Raw genomic sequence first — 21,153 nt, 5'->3', positions numbered from 1 at the left:
CTGGTCAAATAAGCACGGGCAGCTCAACATAGACTATTTCCCACTGAGAAATGCACAATTAACTTTCACCTATAAATGCCCTGAGAAGTCTTGTAGGAAGAAAAATAACTTTGCTTAAGAGGAGGATAAAATGTAAAGCATTTCTCAAACTGACTTTACCGTTTCTAAAGAAGGACTTTTCCCCTTCATTAACAGAGTTTCATCCAGCGCTGGTCCAACAGAATCAACTTTGGGAAATGCTCCTTGACCATTTTATCTCCTTCTGTTTATTAGTAAATTCACTACTAGATAATTCCAAAAACTCTTCGGTCTACTTTCCTTCAATTCACTTTTGCTCCCCTCTCCTCACCCTTTCTGACCCACTAAATCGCCAGATTTAGCAAATGAAAATACAGGATCCCCAGTTAGATCTGAATTTCAGAAAAACAATGAATAACTTTTTAAATGTATGTCCCAAACATTGCATGGGACAGCTGAATGTAATTGGGGGTCCTGTATTTTATCTAGCAACCCTGACCCCAAGCCGAATGAGAGCCATCAGTAATTAATGAAACTGTCAGCTTAATTTAGTAACAAATACATGGAAAGAATTCATTCAATGTTTGTTGAATATGTTTTTTGAATCTTTCATAATAACAAAAGTGTGAAGCACTTTTTGAGATCACTAAGTCTTTGGTCTCTTTATCATAATTTCAACATGAAAAGTGTATTCACTCTGGACTGCCATGAACTCTGGTACTCCAGTCTGAGCACTTTCACTTTAGAGATGAGGAAATGGGCCCTGAGAGAAGTGACTTAACTTGCCCAAGGAAATTCTCCCACAAGGAGTTGATGACGGCCAGTCTTGAGTTCTCGTTACCTAACTCTCCAGCCAATGGTCTGAACCCCCAACCGGGCTGTCTTCATTGTTGTACACTGTATTTGGTAGAGCCAGAAAATACCAATTAAAAAAAAAAGGTGACGAACGGGTTAATAAATGTTCTGAATAATAGAGTTAGCTAAGTTTACCATTTTAATTGATAAAATCACAATAAAATTGAATACATTAAAATACATTTAAAGCTTAAATTATATTGAACACAACTTAAATATTTATCATTCATAAGGCACATGAGTATGTCCCAGTATCCCAGTCCCCCATTTTTGTACAGTATGCAAGAGTACATATTTAAAGAGAATTCCAGGTATCTGTCGGGTGCCCTATGTGTTTCTGTTCGTCAACTATTGATCAGGATATGTACACTTTTTTCCCATCCATTCGCCACCTCAAACGTGTTACTGGGAAGAAACATCAAGCCCAGCAATAATCAAACACTACGAAAGTCATGCTTATAAGAACAACAGTTGTGATGGGTTCCTTTCATAGAAAGCGGAAGAACTATTTACATGCACAGAGGGTATATCATCTTTACTATTAAAAAGAGGCATTATTTGGACTGAGGTGTCGAAAACATGCTGCACCATGCCCAACACATAGTGGATGCTGCCTAAATATTAACTAGTATAATTACAGATTTAAAAGTCAGGTGGGGGCTTCCCTGGTGGCACAGTGGTTAAGAACCCGCCTGCCAATGCAGGGGACACGGGTTTGAGCCCTGGTCCGGGAAGATCCCACATGCCTCGGAGCAGCTAAGCCCGTGCGCCACAACTAATGAGTCTGCGCTCTAGAGCCCACAAGCCACGGCTACTGAGCCCGCGTGCCACAACTACTGAAGCCTGTGCGCCTAGAGCCCGTGCTCTGCAACGAGAAGCTACTGCAACGAGAAGCCTGTGCACCGCAACAAAGAGTAGCTCCCGCCCGCTGCAGCTAGAGAAAGCTCACGTGCAGCAAAGAAGATCCAACACAGCCATAAATAAATTAATTAAAATTTTTTAAAAAGTCAGGTGGTCATGGATTCAACTAGAGTTTATCATACTAAGTGAATAAGTCAGAAAGAGAAAGCCAAATACCATATGATATCACTCATATGTGAAATCTAAAATATGACACAAATGAACCTATCTATGGAACAGAAGTAGAATCAGGGACATGGAGAATAGACATAGACTGGGGGTTGCCAAGGGGGAGAGAGGTGGGGGAGGGATGGATTGGGAGTTTGGGATTAGCAGATGCTAACTATTATATATAGGATGGATAAACAACAAGGTCCAACTGTATAGCACAGGGAACTCTGTTCATTATCCTGTGATAAACCATAATGGAAAAGAATATGAAAAAGGATGCATATATATAACTGAATCACTCTGCTGTACAGCAGAAATTAACACAACATTGTAAATCACCTGTACTTCAATAAAAATAAATTAATTATCAATATCTCAAAAAGAAAGTCAGGTAGTGATCATGGTATTTACTACTATTATTCATGCAAACTAGTACCTTACCTGTTTATTATACTTTACTCTTTGCAGAATAGTTGCATGATCTCAAAGTGCCCTTTCATGGATGATCAATGTAATGTTGGCAGTGGTTACAGTGCAACAAATAAAGCCATAAAGGATAATTTTCCATTAAAACTGCAGCTCTGTCTTAAGTCACATAGGTGGCCTTGTATATATGAGTAACTAGAAGAAATTATAACTAAGGAAACTTGTGAAAGTTTTATCATTCTCCTTTATTATAAACCAGTTACTTTGGGCTTTCTCGCCCACAGAGACACGACACTTTCACCAAAACTCCAGGCTCCTCTAAAGTTGATCTGTGATGGGAAGTGAGATTTTGTCCCTGGCCCCAGGAGTTATCGGCTTATGTTTACAAGCTAAAGGACTAGACTCCTGCAATGCTGATCACGACGTGTTTAACTGCTTATATCACTCACATGTGATTCAGTTAACTACTTGTTCATAAAGCGGGAAGTTTACCAAGTAGTAAATCAGAGGTCCTGTGAAATATTAAGATAAATATAATATTTACAGAGCTAAGGAGCGATTGCAGTTGTGTGCACGAGACACGGTCTTGACTCCAGAGCAAGGAGTCAGATCCCAGCGCTTTTAGACAAGGAACCATGATGAAAGCAGAAGTGATGACAATTTAGAAAAAGCCTCACAATTCAGCTTTTTTCTGGGGGCTGACTGGTAGGTCTCCTTCCAGGTCATTGGTGTTTCTAAAAAAAATTTGTATTTCTTTTAATGTGGTATCTATACATAAATTAGTGTACTACGCACTCAATTACTTCAGAACATTTACTTTCATGTGGTCAGAAGATCTGGGTTAGAATTCAGGGTTAGACAGGATTCAGGTTCCCCGTCTGCTAACACACAGCAAGTCACTTACCCTCTAGTAAACTTCATTTCCCCACCTCTCGAATTTTGAGATAATAATTCTCAAGGCTGTCATGAAGATTAAGTGACATGTATATTAGAGATGCTTGGTAAGCAGAAAAATGTGATATGAATATAGGTGGAATTCGTTTTCTGAAATGAGCTGTGTGTTTGTGTTTGTGTGTGTGTGTGTGTGTGTGTGTGTGTGTGTAGTCCATTTATTTTTCTAGTTTCCGCATGTAGTTTAGCTCACTTCTAGGGAAATGCAGCAATTACAAGTCACTGGCACAGCAAAAACCTCAAATCTCGAAAACTAAACCTTCTACCTTATGGATAGAATTTGGTGTAGGCTATTCTGTATAATACAGTCAGCATTTGGGGCTGAGTTGTGGGAATGATATAGTTCCTGTAAGACTGATCTTTGCTACTCCGAAATCCAAGGATACCCTGTGCTGTACAAGATTTTTAAATGGCTTCAGGATGAGTCATTTTACACTAACCAGTGTGTATAAAGCTTCACATTTTACAAGACATTTTCCACAAACGTTATTTCATTTAGTCTTAACAACTTTTTAGAAAGTTATTATTCTCATCTTCATCTTATATATGGAAATTTGAAATGCAATGGATGAAGGAACTAGCACAGAATTACATGACTAGTTAGTGGGATGGCCAAAACACAATTCCATTTTCCTACTCTTTCCACTACTCTATGCCCCCTTTAATGTGTTTCCGTTTGGGGTTTTCCGGGTTTTTTTGTTTTTTGTTTTTTAACTTATGTCATGAAGAGAAATACAGTTTTGTATTTTTTGTATGAAACAGTTGGTCGGGCAAGATAGCCTTAAACATGCTATGACACATAAATCTTGTCATTTATTTGTAATTAGGTAAAGATAAAGCCTAACATAACACCTTTTGTAATATTAGGAACATAGCTTATTTTGAACAAATGTCCCTTTCAAATGCAGACTTCTTTCCCAGTACAGAGCCCCATTTTTACTTTTTTTTTAAAAGCAAAGATAATGTGCATTAGGCTACTGGGTTTTTCTTTTCTAGAGGTGTGACATACCGGGGTTACGATTAGCAACGCCATACTAAACAAAGCGAGCCAGAGGCCCGTAAAAGCTGTTTGCTACCTCCTCTTACACACGCTGAGCTAGACCAGTGGAACACCACCTTAGTAAGAGAGATTCTGACAGGAAGATGAATGTACTTAGAACTGCCCAGCCCACAAAACCACATTTTTACCAAACTTGCCCCACCGTAACAGAAAACCTAATGAAGGGATCCATACAGAAAGGATTTTATGCAAACCTGCACAAATACATTTAACACGCTATAATCAAAGGATACCTTTTTGTCTATTTCCAACACATGGCCTATATCCACTGGTGCCCAGTAATACAGGAACGCCAATGTAAAAAGCATTTTCACCTTCATAGAACTGACAACTAAAAAGCACACTGTATTCAGGCTTCTGTCTTTAAATGGGTAACCAAGGAAATGCCAAGACTGAAGGACTAGTTAATTTATACTTGTAGCTTTTAGATAAAGGACAATCTCCTTTAGTTGATTCCCACAGCCAAGACTAGCTCAGATTTCCCCAGAAAATAGGAACTTCAGGGACCACAAGGGCTGGTTTGAGTAACACCTGAGATAAATGCCCAAGTAGTCAAAACCCCACACAGCTGGGCTCCTGGAGCTAAAGGGTCTTCACTCTACCCAGGTGAAAGCAATTTGGGCAAAGCCGACCTGTGGTATTTGGGACAGAAAGGGTTCGTGATGATACGTAATTCCATGTGGCTATCAATGACATGAGAGCTGGAGAGGGGGCCCCAGACACAATGTTCGACAGGCCCCAGAGCAGTCTGACATCTGGGAGAAGCAACTACTCCGGCAGAAGTACTAAAGGTCCTGAATACAAGAAAGAGTTTCAGGAGAAACAGAGGGCCCGGGAGGATCACATCATTTTCTTTTAGATCCCGCAATACTTTGCATTAATCTAGAGCCCCGAACAGGGGCTGTCTTACCTTCCTGCCACCGTTCGCCGGAGCCGCATACAGCCCCTCCTGCCAGCTAGGTCCAGACAGACGCCACTGCCTGCAGGTGGGAGCCAGAGCCCTGGTCCTCCTGGGAAGCCAGCGAGCAAGACGATTTGTACGGGACGAGGAAGTCGCCCCTCAGCCAATGCTGAAGTCCGGTGCCCACGGGCCTCACTCTGTTCTCTGGTCCAGAAGCATTTCTTCAAAAGCCAGAACACCCGAAAACATGACACAGCATGCCACTCACTAGGTCTCCAGCCACCATCTCGTTAAAGTACTGCAGAGTTGTCAGCTGTTCCACATTAACACCAGGAATCTGCTCCAATAGCTGTTTTTCAACATCGTTCTACCAAACACATCTCTCCTTAAAACAGGGGCATGTCTTCAAACGCTGGTAGTGCTTGTCTCCGTAACACCTGGAACCCGCCACCCAGGATAACATCCTCTCGACAGCCAGGTACAGCATCCTACCGGGCATCCAAGGAGAAGGGGAGAGACGAAGCAAAGCCGGCCTCACTCAGGCTTCTGCTGCAGGCGTAGCTGCACCGAGCACGCACACACATCTCCGGAAGAGGGGTCTGCGACTGCGCGGATACCAGCCGTCCACTACTTGCGCTGCGGCCACGTGTAGGGCGGGCTCTGCGTGTTGGTTACCGACAGCTGAAAACCAAGTTCATTAAATAATCCTGAAAGACCCTCTCTGTAGGAGTTTTTTGTAAATACTTGAGAATACTTACTGTAAACACCTGAGAATATTCTCTATAAAACGGATGGCAATAGAAGTGTTGAACGATACTGACTGAACTGAAAACGGAGTTATCTTAAAGTAGCATTTAATTGCATTTGCAAATTCTGTGATCCCAGAATATTTTTTATGTTTATTTTTATTTATTTGTTCCTATTAGTCATCCATTTTATACTCATCAGTGTATACATGTCAATCCCAGTCGCCCAATTCAGCACACCACCACCGCCACCCACTGCTGCTTCCCCCCATATGTTTTTTCTCTACTTCTGTGTCTCAATTTCTGCTAGGCAAACCGGTTCACCTGTACCATTTTCTAGGTTCCATATATATACGTTAATATACGATATTTGTTTTTCTCTTTCTGACTTACTTCACTCTGTATGACAGTCTCTAGATCCATCCACGACTCTACAAATGACCTAATTTCTTTCCTTTTTATGGATGAGTAATATTCGACTGTATATATGTACCACATCATCTTTATCCATTCGTCTGTCGATGAGCATCTAGGTTGCTTCCATGACCTGGCTATTGTAAATGGTGCTGCAATGAACATTGGGGTGCCTGTGTCTTTTTGAATTATGGTTTTCTCTGGGTATATGCCCTGTAGTGGGACTGCTGGGTCATATGGTAATTCTATTTTTAGTTCTTTAAGGAACCTCCATACTGTTCTCCATAGTGGCTGTATCAATTTACATTCCTACCAACAGTGCAAGAGGGTTCCCTTTTGTCCACACTCTCTCCAGCATTAGTTGTTTGTAGATTTTCTGATGATGCTCATTCTAACTGGTGTGAGGGGATACCTCACTGTAGTTTTGATTTGCATTTCTCTAATAATTAGTGATGTTGAGCAGCTTTTCATGTGCTTCTTGGCCATCTGTATGTCTTCTTTGGAAAAATGTCTGTTTAGGTCTTCTGCCCATTTTTGGATTGGGTTGTTTGTTTTTTTGATATTGAGCTGCATGCGCTATTTACACATTTTGGTATTTATATATATATATAGCTATTTATATATATTATATATATATCATATATATATATTATATATATCATTTACAAATATTTTCTCCCATTCTAAGGGTTGTCTTTTCATCTTGTTTATGGTTTCCTCTGCTGTGCAAAAGCTTTGAAGTTTCATTAGGTCTCATTTGTTTATTTTTGTTTTTATTTCCATTACTCTAGGAGGTGGATCAAAAAATATCTTGCTGTGGTTTATGTCATAGTGTGTTCTTCCTATGTTTTCCTCTAAGAGTTTTATAGTGACCAGTCTTACATTTAGGTCTCTAATCCATTTTGCGTTTATTTTTGTGTGTGGTGTTAGGGAGTGTTCTAATTTCATTCTTTTACATGTAGCTGTCCAGTTTTCCCAGCACCACTTATTGAAGAGACTGTCTTTTCTCCATTGTATATCCTTGCCTCCTTTGTCATGGAGTAGTTGACCACAGGGCCGTGGGTTTATCTGTGGGCTTTCTATCCTGTTCCATTGATCTATATTTCTGTTTTTGTGCCAGTACCATATTGTCTTGATTACTGTAGCTTTGTAGTATAGTCTGAAGTCAGGGAGTCTGATTCCTCCAGCTCCGTTTTTCTTTCTCAAGATTGCTTTGGCTATTCGGGGTCTTTTGTGTCTCCATACAAATTTTAAAACTTTTTCTTCTACTTCTGTAAAAAATGCCATTGGTAGTTTGATAGCGATTGCACTGAATCTGTAGATTGCTTTGGGTACTATAGTCATTTTCACAATATTGATTCTTCCAATCCAGTGACATGGTATATCTCTCCATATGTTGGTATCATCTTTAATTTCTTTCATCAGTGTCTTATATTTTCTGCATACAGGTCTTTTGTCTCCCTAGGTAGGTTTATTCCTAGGTATTTTATTCTTTTTGTTGCAATGGTAAATGGGAGTGTTTCCCTAATTTCTCTTTCAGATTTTTCATCATTAGTGTATAGGAATGCAAGGGATTTCAGTATATTAATTTTGTATTCTGCAACTTTAACAAATTAATTGATTAGCTCTAGTAGTTTTCTGGTGGCATCTTTAGGATTCTCTATGTATAGTATCATGTCATCTGCAAACACTGACAGTTTACTTCTTCTCTTCCAATTTGTATAACTTTGATTTTTTTCTTTTCTGATTGCCGTGGCTATGACTTCCAAAACTATTTTGAAGAATAGTGGTGAGAGTGGACAACCTTGTCTTGTTCCTCATCTTAGAGGAAATGCTTTCAGTTTTTCACCATTGAGAATGATGTTTGCTGTGGGTTTGTCGTATATGGCCTTTATTATGTTGAGGTAGGTTCCCTCTATGCCCACTTTCTGGAGAGCTTTTATCATAAATGGGTGTTGAATTTTGTCAAAAGCTTTTTCTGCATCTATTGAGATGATCATATGGTTTTTAATTCTTCAGTTTGTTAACATGGTGTATCACACTGATTGATTTGCATATATTGAAGAATCCTTGCATTCCTGGGATAAACCCCACTTGATCATAGGATCATGAACCTTTTAATGTGTTGTTGGATTCTGTTTGCTAGTATTTTGTTGAGGATTTTTGCATCTATCTTCATCAGTGATATTGGTCTGTAATTTTTTTTTTTTTTTTGTAGTATCTTTGTCTGGTTTTGGTATCATGGTAATGGTGGCCTCATAGAATGAGTTTGGGAATGTTCCTTCCTCTGCAATTTTTTGAAAGAGTTTGAGAAGAATGGGTGTTAGCTCTTCTCTAAATGTTTGATAGAATTCATCTGTAAAGCCGTCTGGTCCTGAACTTTTGTTTGTTGGAAGATTTTTAATCACAGTTTCAATTAGGTTCCTTGTGATTGGTCTGTTCATATTTTCTATTTCTTCCTGGTTCAGTCTTGGAAGGTTATACCTTTCTAGGAATTTGTCCATTTCTTCCAGGTTGTCCATTTTATTGGCATAGAGTTTCTTGTAGTAGTCTCTTAGGATGCTTTGTATTTCTGCGGTGTCTGTTGTAACTTCTCCTTTTTCATTTCTAAATTTTAGTGATGTGAGTCCTCTCCCTCTTTTTCTTCATGAGTCTGGCCAATGGTTTATCAATTTTGTTTATCTTCTCAAAGAACCAGATTTTAGTTTTATTGATCTTTGCTATTGTTTTCTTTGTTTCTATTTCATTTATTTCTGCTCTGATCCTTATGATTTCTTTCCTTCTGCTAACTTTGGGTTTTGTTTGTTCTTCTTTCTCTAGTTCCTTTAGCTGTAACGTTAGATGGTTTATTTGAGATTTTTCTTGTTTCCTGAGGTAGGCTTGTATAGCTATCAACTTCCCTCTTAGAACTGCTTTTGCTGAATGCCATAGGTTTTGGATCGTTGTGTTTTCATTGTCATTCGTCTCTAGGTGTTTTTTGATTTCCTCTTTGATTTCTTCAGTGACCTCTTGCTTATTTAGTAACGTTTTGTTTAGTCTCCATTTGTTTGTGTATTTTACGTTTTGTTCCCTGTAATTGATTTCTAATCTCATAGCATTTTGGCCAGAAAAGATGCTTGATATGATTTCAATTTTCTTAAATTTACTGAGGCTTGATTTGTGAACCAGGATGTGATCTATCCTGGAGAATGTTCCATGCGCGCTTGAGAAGAAAGTGTAATCTGCTGTTTTTGGATGGAATGTCCTATAAATATCAATTAAATCTATCTGGTCTATTGTGTCATTTAAAGCTTGTGTTTCCTTATTAATTTTCTTTTGGATGATCTGTCCATTGGGGTAAGTGAGGTGTTCAAGTCCCCCATTATTATTGTGTTACTGTCGATTCCCTCCTTTAGAGCTGTTAGCCATTGCCTTATGTATTGAGGTGCTCCTATGTTGGGTGCTTATATATTTATAATTGTTATATCTTCTTCTTGGATTCATCCCTTGATTGTTATGTAGTGTCCTTCCTTGTCTCTTGTAACATTCTTTATTTTAAAGTCTATTTTATCTGATATGAGTATTGCTCCTCCAGCCTTCTTTTGATTTCCATTTTCATGGAATATCTTTTTCCAACCCCTCACTTTCAGTCTGTATGTGTCCCTAGGTCTGAAGTGGGTCTCCTGTAGACAGCATATGTATGGGTCTTGCTTCTGTATCCATTCAGCAAGCCTGTGTCTTTTGGTTGGAGCATTTAATCCATTCACATTTAAGGTAATTATCGATATGTATGTTCCTATCACCATTTTCTTATTTGTTTGGGGTTTGTTTTGCTAGGTGCTTTTCTTCTCTTGTGTTTCCCACTTAGAGAAGTTCCTTTAGCATTTGTTGTAGAGCTGGTTTGGTGGTGCTGAATTCTCTTAGCCTTTGCTTGTCTGTAAAGCTTTTGATTTCTCCATCGAATCTGAATGAGATCCTTGGCGGGTAGAGTAATCTTGGTTGTAGTTTCTTCCCTTTCATCACTTTAAGTATATCATGCCACTCCCTTCTGGCTTGTAGAGTTTCTGCTGAGAAATCAGCTGTTAACCTTATGGGAGTTCCCTTGTATGTTATTTGTCGTTTTTCCCTTGCTGCTTTCCATAATTTTTCTTTGTCTTTAATTTTTGCCAATTTGATTACTATGTGTCTCGGTGTGTTTCCCCCTGGGTTTGTCCTGTATGGGAGTCTCTGCACTTCCTGGACTTGGGTAGCTATTTCCTTTCCCATGTTAGGGAAATTTTCGACTATAATCTCTTCAAATATTTTCTCGGGTCCTTTCTCTCTCTTTCTTCTCCTTCTGGGACCCCTATAATGCGAATGTTGTTGTGTTTAATGTTGTCTCAGAGGTCTCTTAGGCTGTCTTCATTTCTTTTCATTCTTTTTTCTTTATTCTGCTCCGCAGCAGTGAATTCCACCATTCTGCCTTCCAGGTCACTTATCCGTTCTTCTGCCTCAGTTATTCTGCTATTGATTCCTTCTGGTGTATTTTTCATTTCAGTTACTGTATTGTTCATCTCTGTTTGTTCTTTTATTCTTCCTGATCTTTGTTAAACATTTCTTGCATCTTCTCCATCTTTGCCTCCATTCTTTTTCTGAGGTCCTGGATCATCTTCACTGTCATTATTCTGAATTCTTTTTCCGGAAGGTTGACTATCTCCATTTCATTTAGTTGTTTTTCTGGGGTTTTATCTTGTTCCGTCACCTGGTACATAGTCCTCTGCCTTTTCATCTTGTCTATCTGTCTTTGAATGTGGTTTTTGTTCCACAGGCTGCAGGATTGTAGTTCCTCTTGCTTCTGCTCCAGGATATATTTTTGAAGGAAAAAAGAAATCTCAAAACTCAGTAGTTAAAAAAATCCAATTACAAAGTAGGCCAAAGAGATGAACAGATATTTCAGCCAAAAGAGACATGGGACATGAGATGTTCAATGTCATTAGTCATTAGGGAAATCCAGATTAAAACCACAATGACTTGTCCCTACAAAGCTATTGAACAATTCAAAACAAATATTTTTTAATACTGCTAATACCAAATACTGGTGAGATCTTGGAGAACATAGATTTCTCATACATTACTGGTGGGAATGTAAAATGGTACAGCCACTCTGGAACATAGTTTTACAGTTTCTTAGCATATGACCCAGCAATGGCATGCTTGGGCATTCATCCCAAAGAAATAAAAAACTTAAGTTCACACAAATACCTACAATGCAATGTTTACAGAAGTATTATTCTTAATGGCAAAATACTGGAAGCCACTCAAAAGTCCCTCAATGGGAAAATGGATGAACAAATTCTGGTATATCCATCCAATAGAAATTTACTTAGCAATAAAAAGATATGAACTACTGATAGATGCAACTCCTTGGATGAACCTCAAGAGCATTCTGCCTAGTAAAAAAAGTTTTTCATTCAATCTCAAAACATTACATACTGTATGCTCTTATTAAAGTAAGCCTCAAAATGTCAAAATTCTAGAGATGGAGAAAAGATTAATGGTTGGTGGGGGGATGCAAATACCAAGATTTAGCATGAAGGAGTTCTTTTATGATGATGAAACTTCTGTATCTTGATTGCGAGAATTTTTTTTTAATCCTGTGACTTCGGTAAATAATTACCATAAAAGGTAGTCAAAAGTCTTTATACCACTTTTGTGCAGTACAACCCTGAGTGTTTAAATACACAGTGTTGGTTTAATTAAACTTAAGTACCAAATTTTTCTTTTATTTTTGGCTGCATTGGGTCTTTGTTGCTGTGCTTGGGCTTTCTCTAGTCGCGGCAAGCGGGGGCTACTCTTCGTCACGGTGTGCAGGCTTCTCATTGAGGTGGCTCCTCTTATTGTGGAGCGCTTCAGTAGTTGCAGCACACAGGGTCAGTAGTTGTGGTGCACGGGCTTCAGTAGTTGCAGCACGTGGGCTCAGTAGTTGTGGCTCGCGGGCTCTAGAGCGCAGGCTCTGTAGTTGTGGCGCACGGGCTTAGCTGCTCCGCGGCGTGTGGGATCTTCCTGGACCAGGGCTGGAACCCGTGTCCCCTGCACTGGCAGGCGCATTCTTAATGGCTGCACCACCAGGGCAGTCCCACCAATTTTTTTATTTATCAAAAGCGAATGGTATTGGGCTTCCCTGGTGGCGCAGTGGTTGAGAGTCCGCCTGCCGATGTAGGGGACGCGGGTTCGTGCCCCGGTCCGGGAGGATCCCACATGCCGCGGAGCGGCTGGGCCCGTGAGCCACGGCCGCTGAGCCTGCGCGTCCGGAGCCTGTGCTCCACAACGGGAGAGGCCACAACAGTGAGAGGCCTGCGTACCGCAAAAAAAAAAAAGCGAATGGTATTGATTTTATTAGCAAGCCACAATTTTAGTATACACATGTGGATTATTTTGTGGTAATAACAAGAACAGGGCAATAACAAGATTCATGGCAGTGCTTCAGAGGATTATTTGCTATTGTTCTTTTCCTTTCCTGTTGGCAAAATATAGTCTGTACTCATTTTGTCCAACTTTTTTAGAATCCTGAGTTTCATGTGTAAAATTTGGGGGCTACACAGCACCATTGTGGCGACCTCTTTCTCAGATCACTGCCCTGGTTGGGAAGGACTTCCTTAAATCATGACCTTTCCTCTGCCACACCTGAATTATTGTTTACACCGATTTATTTTCCTGGACTTTCTTCCGGTCATTTTCCCTCAGATGTAGGCATCCAACTGGGTAATTCCATGACGATTGTTAATTCTTTGCCCCCTGGAGAAGCAGCATCCTTTGGAAGGCCTATCTGAGCCTCAGTGCCCCCTAGGGGTGGAGGGCAACGTCTGAACAGTTGCCTACCAACTGGGGTCTTTGTATAGGTGTCCTTCTGGTCCTACCACCTACCTGCTGCTTAAACAAGCCATTTAATTCTTTTTAATTTATAACTGGGGAAATGAAAGCAATTGAGAAGAGGCAGGATGTCAAAAAGCCAATTAGTGGTAAAATGAGGCCTTAGCACAGGCTGACCCAGGTGCAAATGCAACTGTCAAAATCTCAGGAAACTGCCTCTGTGTGCCTCAGTTTCCTCATCTATAAAATGGTTATGTTAACAACGGCATCTACCTCATGCGCTGTTGTGAGGCTTGAGACAATGTGTTTGAAATCTCCTAGCCTAACCCATTGCCTGCCACATGTGAAGGCCATAATACATGTTGATTCCTATTTCTTTTGAGGTTTTACACTATTTTTTAGCCCCTCTGGGCAGTTTGAAGAGAAATAGCTTGCAATAAAGAGAACTGATTGCTAGGAGTGAACAGGGTTAATTAACTTTTCCCAAGAAAGAAATGTGTTCCTGAAAAAAAATGTATAATATATTGATTAAACCTTGCAAAATGGAGTCACTTTTAAATAGACTAAGCAAAGTCTGTTTTGTGCCAAGTAAATGATCACCCCCTCATGTATCTGTGTTGAAGAGACAGCCTTTGCAATAGAATGTGGGCTCCTCTTTCCCAGCCCTGCAAACCTTCAGGAACCCATTAGCTGAGAACTCCTTGAGGACATTGTTGCCATCTTTGTATCCCCAGCCCTTTGTACACAGACAGCCTCCTCGGTAAAGGTTTATTAAAGGAACAAGCCCCTTAAGGTAGCTGAACACATCAATACCTTTATCTCCTAATTGCCTCTTTATAAGCTGGGAATAAGGAGGTTTAAAACACAGTACTTTTAATAGGCTGACTGAAAGCACGTTGAGGGCCGGCACCAGGTTGGTTGTGTTCCCTGTCACCTCCTCAGAGCTTGACAGGGTACCTGACACACTGTATGTAGACGCTAAATAAGTACCTTTTACGTGCGTGCATGAAAACTGCCCCTGGTCCTGTCCTCAAAGCTCAAAGTCAGCCTGGAAGAGTAAGAAAGAGTTCACGAGGAAGGACGGATTGTCGTGGGCATCCAAGCATTCTGACAACCCACGAGCGGCCAGAAGTCAATTTCACTTCCTCACTCAGCCATTTGTAGGCGGTTGTAAATCGCCTACTTACTCGGGGTGGGGGGTGGGGGGGCAGCCCTTGTGACCTTACCGCCCCCTGCGGGGACCCCCACGAGCCAAGTCACAGAGGAAGGTAACCCAGAGGGGGGAGCCGGCCAACACGTGCAGCGCCCAGGGGAGGAGCAGGCTGGGCTAACGCAGCCCTTAGTCAGCAGCTGGGCTCGGTTTTGAAACAAAAGCCCATGTCCTCCCTCGGAGTCCGCGGCCGGTCAGCTCCTTGGGGGAAGAAAACCATGCCGCCCAGCCGGTTAGTGGCTCAACTTACTTTTCCGGAGCCTGGGACAAAGGGCCAGCAGTTGTATGGGAATGGGTGGAGTGCTGGGGACAGAGAAAGGGGTGGGGTGGAGGGGTGGGGGGCTGGTCGTCCTGCCCCTCCCCGCCCGGCCGCTAGCGAGCGGGGCTGGGGTCTGCCAGGCACCGCGCACGTCAGCCCCGGGCAGTCTGCCTCCGAGGCCGGGCCCCCCCGGGTCCGCGTCAAGCGGAGGCACCTTTGCAACCCGCGCCCCAGCGCACAGACACACCAGGCCCCGGTTTCATGAATGAAATCCAACCGTGTGGCTATAAATAGCCGCGAAGGCTGCTAACGTCACGGAGCGAGCGGCGGCCGCCAAGGCGGCGGAGCTGGGTGCCGAGCGCTCTGTTCTGCCCGGCCGGCCAGCCAGCCTGAGAGCCGGGTGGGGGCGGGAGGAAAAGGGGAGGGCTGGGGGGCGGCGGCGGAAAGGGGCGAGCCCCTCCGGCCCGGCGCCCGGGAGGCGAGGCAGTGCCATGCTGCCTTTGTGCAAAGTTGGGCGGCGGGCGGCGCGCCGCGCGCAGGGGCCCCGCACACCCGCGACCGCGCGCAGTCGTGGCTGCTGCTGAGTGGCGGGGGCCAGCGCCCCCCCCCGCCCCCTGCTCCCCCAGCCCTTGAAGGCGGAGAGAGCTGGCGTCTCGCTCGGCTTCAGGGTAGGTTCTGTGTCGTGAGTGCGCTATGCTGTGAAACTTCTGCTCCGAGCGGCCGCCGCGGAGCCCCGCTCCACCCGCCCCGGCCCCGGCGGGTGGCCTGTGGGAGCCCCGGGCCGCGCGCCACGCGGCGGGCAGCGTCCCGAGCGAGAGTCGTGGGACCGAGTTGCTCTGGGAGCCGCCCTCGCCTGTCTCGCGAGGCCGGGAGCCCCGCCATCAGAGGCAAGCAGAAGAGATTCCTAGGAGCGCCCGTCCAGCCGCACCCCTAACTTGGAGCTGAGAAAATGCACAACAGGCACCCTTAGCAGGCGGGCGGGGCGGGGTGCCGCGCAGACCAGAGGGCTCTTTTTCTTGGAAGGACGGTGGTGGGACTGCAGAGGGGGATACCCGAGCCCCTTGGGCGCTTGCACCCCCCTGACCGGTCAGCCCACAGTTCGGCGCTCCCCACCACCAGCCGGTGTCCATGGAGTCTGTTGTGAGTTGCTGTGACAACAGTAGGAGCTGCCATGAGAGGCTGGCAAAACACCTTACCTTGTCTCTGCGCGCTCAGCTTTCGGGGAGAAAAACGGGGGGTGGGGATATGCAGACAGGGAATCCAACCCCTACTACAGAAGACGAAGTGGAAGGAAGGCCCAACTATAAAAATGGACCACCCGATCGTACTGTCGCTCTGCCGTTTCTACCCTCAGCAGTATCAAACATCTCAATCGAGGAGCAGTGTCAATATTTAGACTTGGAGGAGCCAGAAACTTAGAGGGGAGCGCCGGGCGCAGGGTTCTGACTTGGTTTTGCACGTCAGCACACGAGCTATGCCTTTCGAGCTGACTGCACACGTTTGCTGGGGTTGGGGGCGGGGAAAGGTACGAAGATCGGTATATACACAAAGGCGCGCAGACCTAGGAAGACCTAGGAAGTTAAGACCAGAGGAGTCGCCTTGACTTTGAACTTCCCCCAACCCGTGCTGTTCACGCAGCTCTGTTGAACCCCAGCCAGACGCTCAACTTGAGGTCTCACTAGTTTGGGGCTCCCCACCACCAACCGGGGCAGTGCTGCATATTCTACACCGTATTATGGATCCTCTCTAAGCTGCAGAAGTATGTTATCAGTAGTTTTCATCTCTGTATAACTGTGCTCTCACTATCAGCAGATATAAATAGCCAATAGGCTGTGTGTGCAGCAAACGCTAGGCTTTTCTAAACATACAGATAAGTTTGTTTAAAAACACTCTTCAGAAATTTGGAATTATATTTCATTTCCGGTAACTCTGTAGACGCCCAAGAGGGTCACTGATTGCTAGAAAAGAAACACAAGCTCTTTTCAATGTAAATAATGTCTACACACCGCTCCGCAGGTGAAGTGGGCAGCAAATTATTATTCAACTGGGTTTCCTCTGAGATGCCTGGATTGTATTTGGACGTATTCGTGGGCAGGGGATTTAACTTGTTCATCCCAGCGTGGAAGACTTTGAAAACTCAGTCGGAAGCAATGAAATCATAGTACTCTAAGCTTGCCCCGTTGATTGTTGTTTTGAGAGGAGCGTAAATTTAAGTATATAAGGGGCTATGTGTGATCAAAGAGGTGAAAATAGAAACATAGGTAGTTTGATATCACTGGCACAACAGCATAACTTATTAACTGTACAAATGTAATCAAATAGTAAAAACCAGAATCATTTGGACTTTTATTTATGATAATATGGTCCAAAAATGCTATTTTGGAAGAATAGCGTGTCCACTTCGTTGACTTCCATATTGTTAAATGCCTGTAAGGTTTTCCTTGTTTCTATTCCTGAGTTTGTGGTTACATGCTTTATTCTGTATCATCCCCAAAGGCTCAGAAACAGACTTTCAGAAATGCTGCAAAAAGTTAACCTAGCTATTTCAGGATGTATATGACCCCAAGAAATGCCATTTTAACAGTGACACTTGGCAGAAGTAAAGCAGATTCTGCCCTTTTGGGGGGAAAAAAAGAAAACAATGTATGTTAAAATTGTCAGTGGCTCCCCATGTGCTCCTAGCAAGCAGTAGGATTTATAAAGTATTTCTCTCTTTTGTGTAGGTAAGTCCAGCTGTGAGCAGGGTGTTCTGTTCTTCACTTCCAGCAAGCCAGGTCAGTGTTCTTTGTGCAAACCCATGACCATAAATTGCTGACATCCTGTGTCTAATTCTGAGCATGCATTTCAGAACAAGCTTCTTAGTCATTTGCCTTAAAACGGTTCGTCTTTGTCATGTTTTTATTGACTCAATTATGAATATCACAATTTCAATGATTATTAAAATTATTCTATTTACTCTGTGAGCAAAATGGTACTAAAATGGGCCTTGAATCAGTTTATTCTTTAAAGATTTTTCATTTTCACTTTGGGGATCCAAGTGGTGCCAAAATAGCTGAAGATACTGGGGATTTGGGTGCTTGGTAATTAAGATTTTACATCTATGCTAGTCTTAGCGCTCTAAAGCTGAAAGAAAATTGATACAATAATACTTGACATTTTTGAGCATGAACCACAGTTCAGGTAACGTGCCGCATTCTTTATACTATGTTCTCAACCTGCATCAAAAAAATCCCTGTTAGGTGTAACTACTCCCTTGGTCGCCAAAGGACAGGTGAGGAATTGAAAGTTCAGAGAGGTTAGGTAATAGGTTCAATTCCTGCTTCTCTAGTAAATGGAAGAAATAATATTTTTTTTCAAGTGCTGTCTTACTCCAAAACCTAAATTCTCTAATTGGAAAAATCTTATCTCCAGTAGAGAAACTGGGACCACGAAAGGTTAAGCAACTTGCCTGAGATAACTTGGTAATTACAGCTTATGTAGTAACATTCAGTGGCACAGCTGTTACAAAAGAATAAATTCCATTCTCTTAAGTATTGTAAAACAGCAAAATATTAAGTATTCATATGTACTTTCTGGCATGGCCCTGTCAAAAATTTAAGACAGTTTTTACCATGGGGTCTCTGGTTTTAAGGATCTCATAAACAGATTTAAAAGACAAGATATTAAACATTCATGTAGGAAAAGTGAGAAAATAAATCAAGATCATACATGCCAGAAGTTTGAACTGAGGGTCAATGGTACATTTACGAGAAGTTCAGCATTTTCCACCCTGTGGGACTACTTTGCAGTTCTATGTACGCATGGAAAAAAATTTCCAAGCACATTTTTGTCAGGATAGATAATAAAAGGGTGAGAGATTGAAGAAAGACAGAATGTAGAATTTCAAACCAAGAGGGAGACATGCATTCATTTAGAACTGCTAAATTACAGTATCTCAAACTCAAGGTGTTATTGCTTCAAAAGCATTGAAACAAAATTGTGAGCTGTCTGAATCTTCACAGCATCAATGAGAAAGCATTACAATTTGGCATACTGGATTCCTTCTGAAACCTCAGTTTGTCTGATATGTGCCACGTAGATAGATTTGGATACCTAATAGTTAAATACCAACTAAAGTTCTGAAAATGGCCAGTATTTAAAGATTAAGCAGGACATTTTCAGTTTTTGCCAGGGTTGACAACCGTCTCCTTCCCCCCTTTCATACTCCCCTCCTACTTTTTGTAGAATAATTTGTAACAGTTGTTAATCCTTCTCAAAGGGTATTATATAAAGGGATAATAAAAAATAAAATGGGGAATAGATTACTAGAGAAAGCTTTACTATATCATCTTTATTAATGTACTGAAAAACCCCAATCAAGCTAATAACCCTAAAAGCTTAATTAGTTAAGAGATACTTTCAAGCATTTAAGGGGTTGTTATAAGCTGTCCTATTACACCTTTGTCCTGTAAAAGTTGTTATATAGTGTATCATTACAAAATAGATCATAAGAGCACTGTTAGACTGGGAAGATCCCATTACAGGTTAAGGCCTCATTATCAACTGATATTTGCTTAGCTATGACCATGGTATGTCGTAAATTATCCATATAACAGCTATAAATCTATAATTACTTAAAGAGTAAAATTATACTCTGAATCATATAATGTTAGCACCAAAAGAAGCTTCAGAATGAGCATGGTATCGCTAGTAGTAATTTAATTAGCAGTCATTTGTTTGCTTTTTTGAACTTCAGAGGCTTTGGTTAATACGCTTGACTTACCTTAAAACACGCCTGGAAATATTTGACACTTTACTATGTTTTTTGCTCAGGAAATATACCTGTAGAAAACAGGAATTTTTTCTTTAAGCTTTCTATTGGTCTTCCTTTTAGAAAACAGGCAGTTCAACCTCATTATGTGAAGGATGGGGTTCAAAGAGTACAGGCGATTGGAATCTGGTTCTTGTGTTCATCTTCTTTTGTTCACCCAGGCTTCCTGCCAACCTGGCAACACCAAAACAAAATTTGGACGGGGAAGGAAAAATAAGTCACAAAAAGTGTGGTGTATGTAGAAAGGGGGAGGGGGTGGGAGTGTTTGAGTGCTGGGGGAGGGGATGGGGAAAGGGAGAGCTTTGGCAGGAAGGACAAGAAGCAGTCACTCAAACGGCTGGGATGTGTATGGATTGGTTATTGATATGTCAGCATCAAAATTGTTTTTTTTGGTGGGGCTTATAAACAAAGTAAAGTCACCTCCTCCTAGAACCTTTTGTTCTTTGTGCACATTGGGCAGAAACTGGGAAATAGGCAAAAAAAAAAAAAAAAAGGCAACCAGATTGGGAAGGAAGCAATAAAACTGCCCCTATCACAAATAACATGTTCTTATATGCAGAAAATCCTGAAGAAACTCTTTCCAGATGTCCCAGGACACTCCTGTCTTCAGACACTCCCTGCAGCTGTCCTGTCAAATATATCAGCATTTCTCTTATAAGGTTTTATCCACTGAGGGTGAATTAGAAGGTTTTACAAAGAAAGAAACAGATAGATGCCAGTAGGTCCAGAAGAAGCATGATTACATTTCTCCACTCTGCACCTGAATTTGTTATTGCATAGACACAGATTAATGGCAAGTTCCCAGTGCTAATGAGGTACAGTCTCAGGCTCCATCCCTCTGTGGAGAAGTTTCCTTTGAATTGTTACCCAGTGGTAGTCCAGACCCCTAATGACCACTGGAATAACAATAACCAGTACTTACTATGCTCCTACTAGATGCCAGACACTTTACTGCACTACAGCTAATATTCATTGTTAATTCCAATTTTACAGAAGCCTAAGGGAAACTCAGATATGTTGAGTCAGAGAACTAATTAGAGGTAGAGCTTGGATTTGTACCCAGATCTGTCTAAGAACTTGAATATATGTTTGTTTTAAACATATCCTGGGGGGGGGAAAGCACTTTAAAAACATTAAATTCCAGGTTATTCTTGCAGATGGTAGAGTACAGGAGTTAAGTAATTATTCTTGTAGGGTTTTTTGAATTTTGGGTTTTTTGTTGTTTTTTGTTTGTTTGTTTTATATTTGGTAACTTGAACCACACAGCAGTCTTGTCTGGACAGACTTGTTAACTCTTCAGGTCATTTCTAATATATTTTGATGGAAGTCACAATTGTAAGCAGTTGAGTCATGGAGGGTTGAATCATGGACCCAGAAAGGTTCTTAAGGATACTTAATCCAACCTCATGTAGGTGAAAAAAATCTGCCACCCAGAGAAGCAATGTAACTCACCACCCTTACAGTTCATAAGTGGCACAGCTGGAACTGAACCCAGGTTTCCAAGGCCCAGCCCAGGGCTCAATTCTATTACATAACACTTCCTGAAATGTGCCAAGTCTTCTGAAGCCTCCAACTTAGCCCAAATTACAGCTGTCAAGTTTGAA

General features: G+C 41.9%; 1 protein-coding gene across 2 annotated transcripts in view; it reads left to right on the top strand.

Moving 5' to 3' along the window:
- The first annotated feature begins 15,104 nt into the window (after positions 1–15,104).
- Positions 15,105–21,153, top strand: part of RHOBTB1 (Rho related BTB domain containing 1) — a 71,133-nt gene continuing 65,084 nt past the window's right edge. The window contains exons 1-2 of one of the 2 annotated variants that reach the window (XM_007448634.1): positions 15,105–15,407; positions 17,463–17,513. The gene's annotated coding sequence lies outside the window, so the exon portion shown is untranslated. The remainder of the gene's footprint in view (positions 15,408–17,462; positions 17,514–21,153) is intronic. The other variant, XM_007448635.1, reaches the window with a different exon arrangement.

Source organism: Lipotes vexillifer, unplaced genomic scaffold (genome assembly GCF_000442215.2).
Source record: "Lipotes vexillifer unplaced genomic scaffold, Lipotes_vexillifer_v1.1 scaffold331, whole genome shotgun sequence".
Lineage (NCBI taxonomy): Eukaryota > Metazoa > Chordata > Mammalia > Artiodactyla > Lipotidae > Lipotes > Lipotes vexillifer.
Note: the sequence above shows the minus strand (reverse complement) of the source record. Positions and strands in the feature narration are given on the sequence as shown.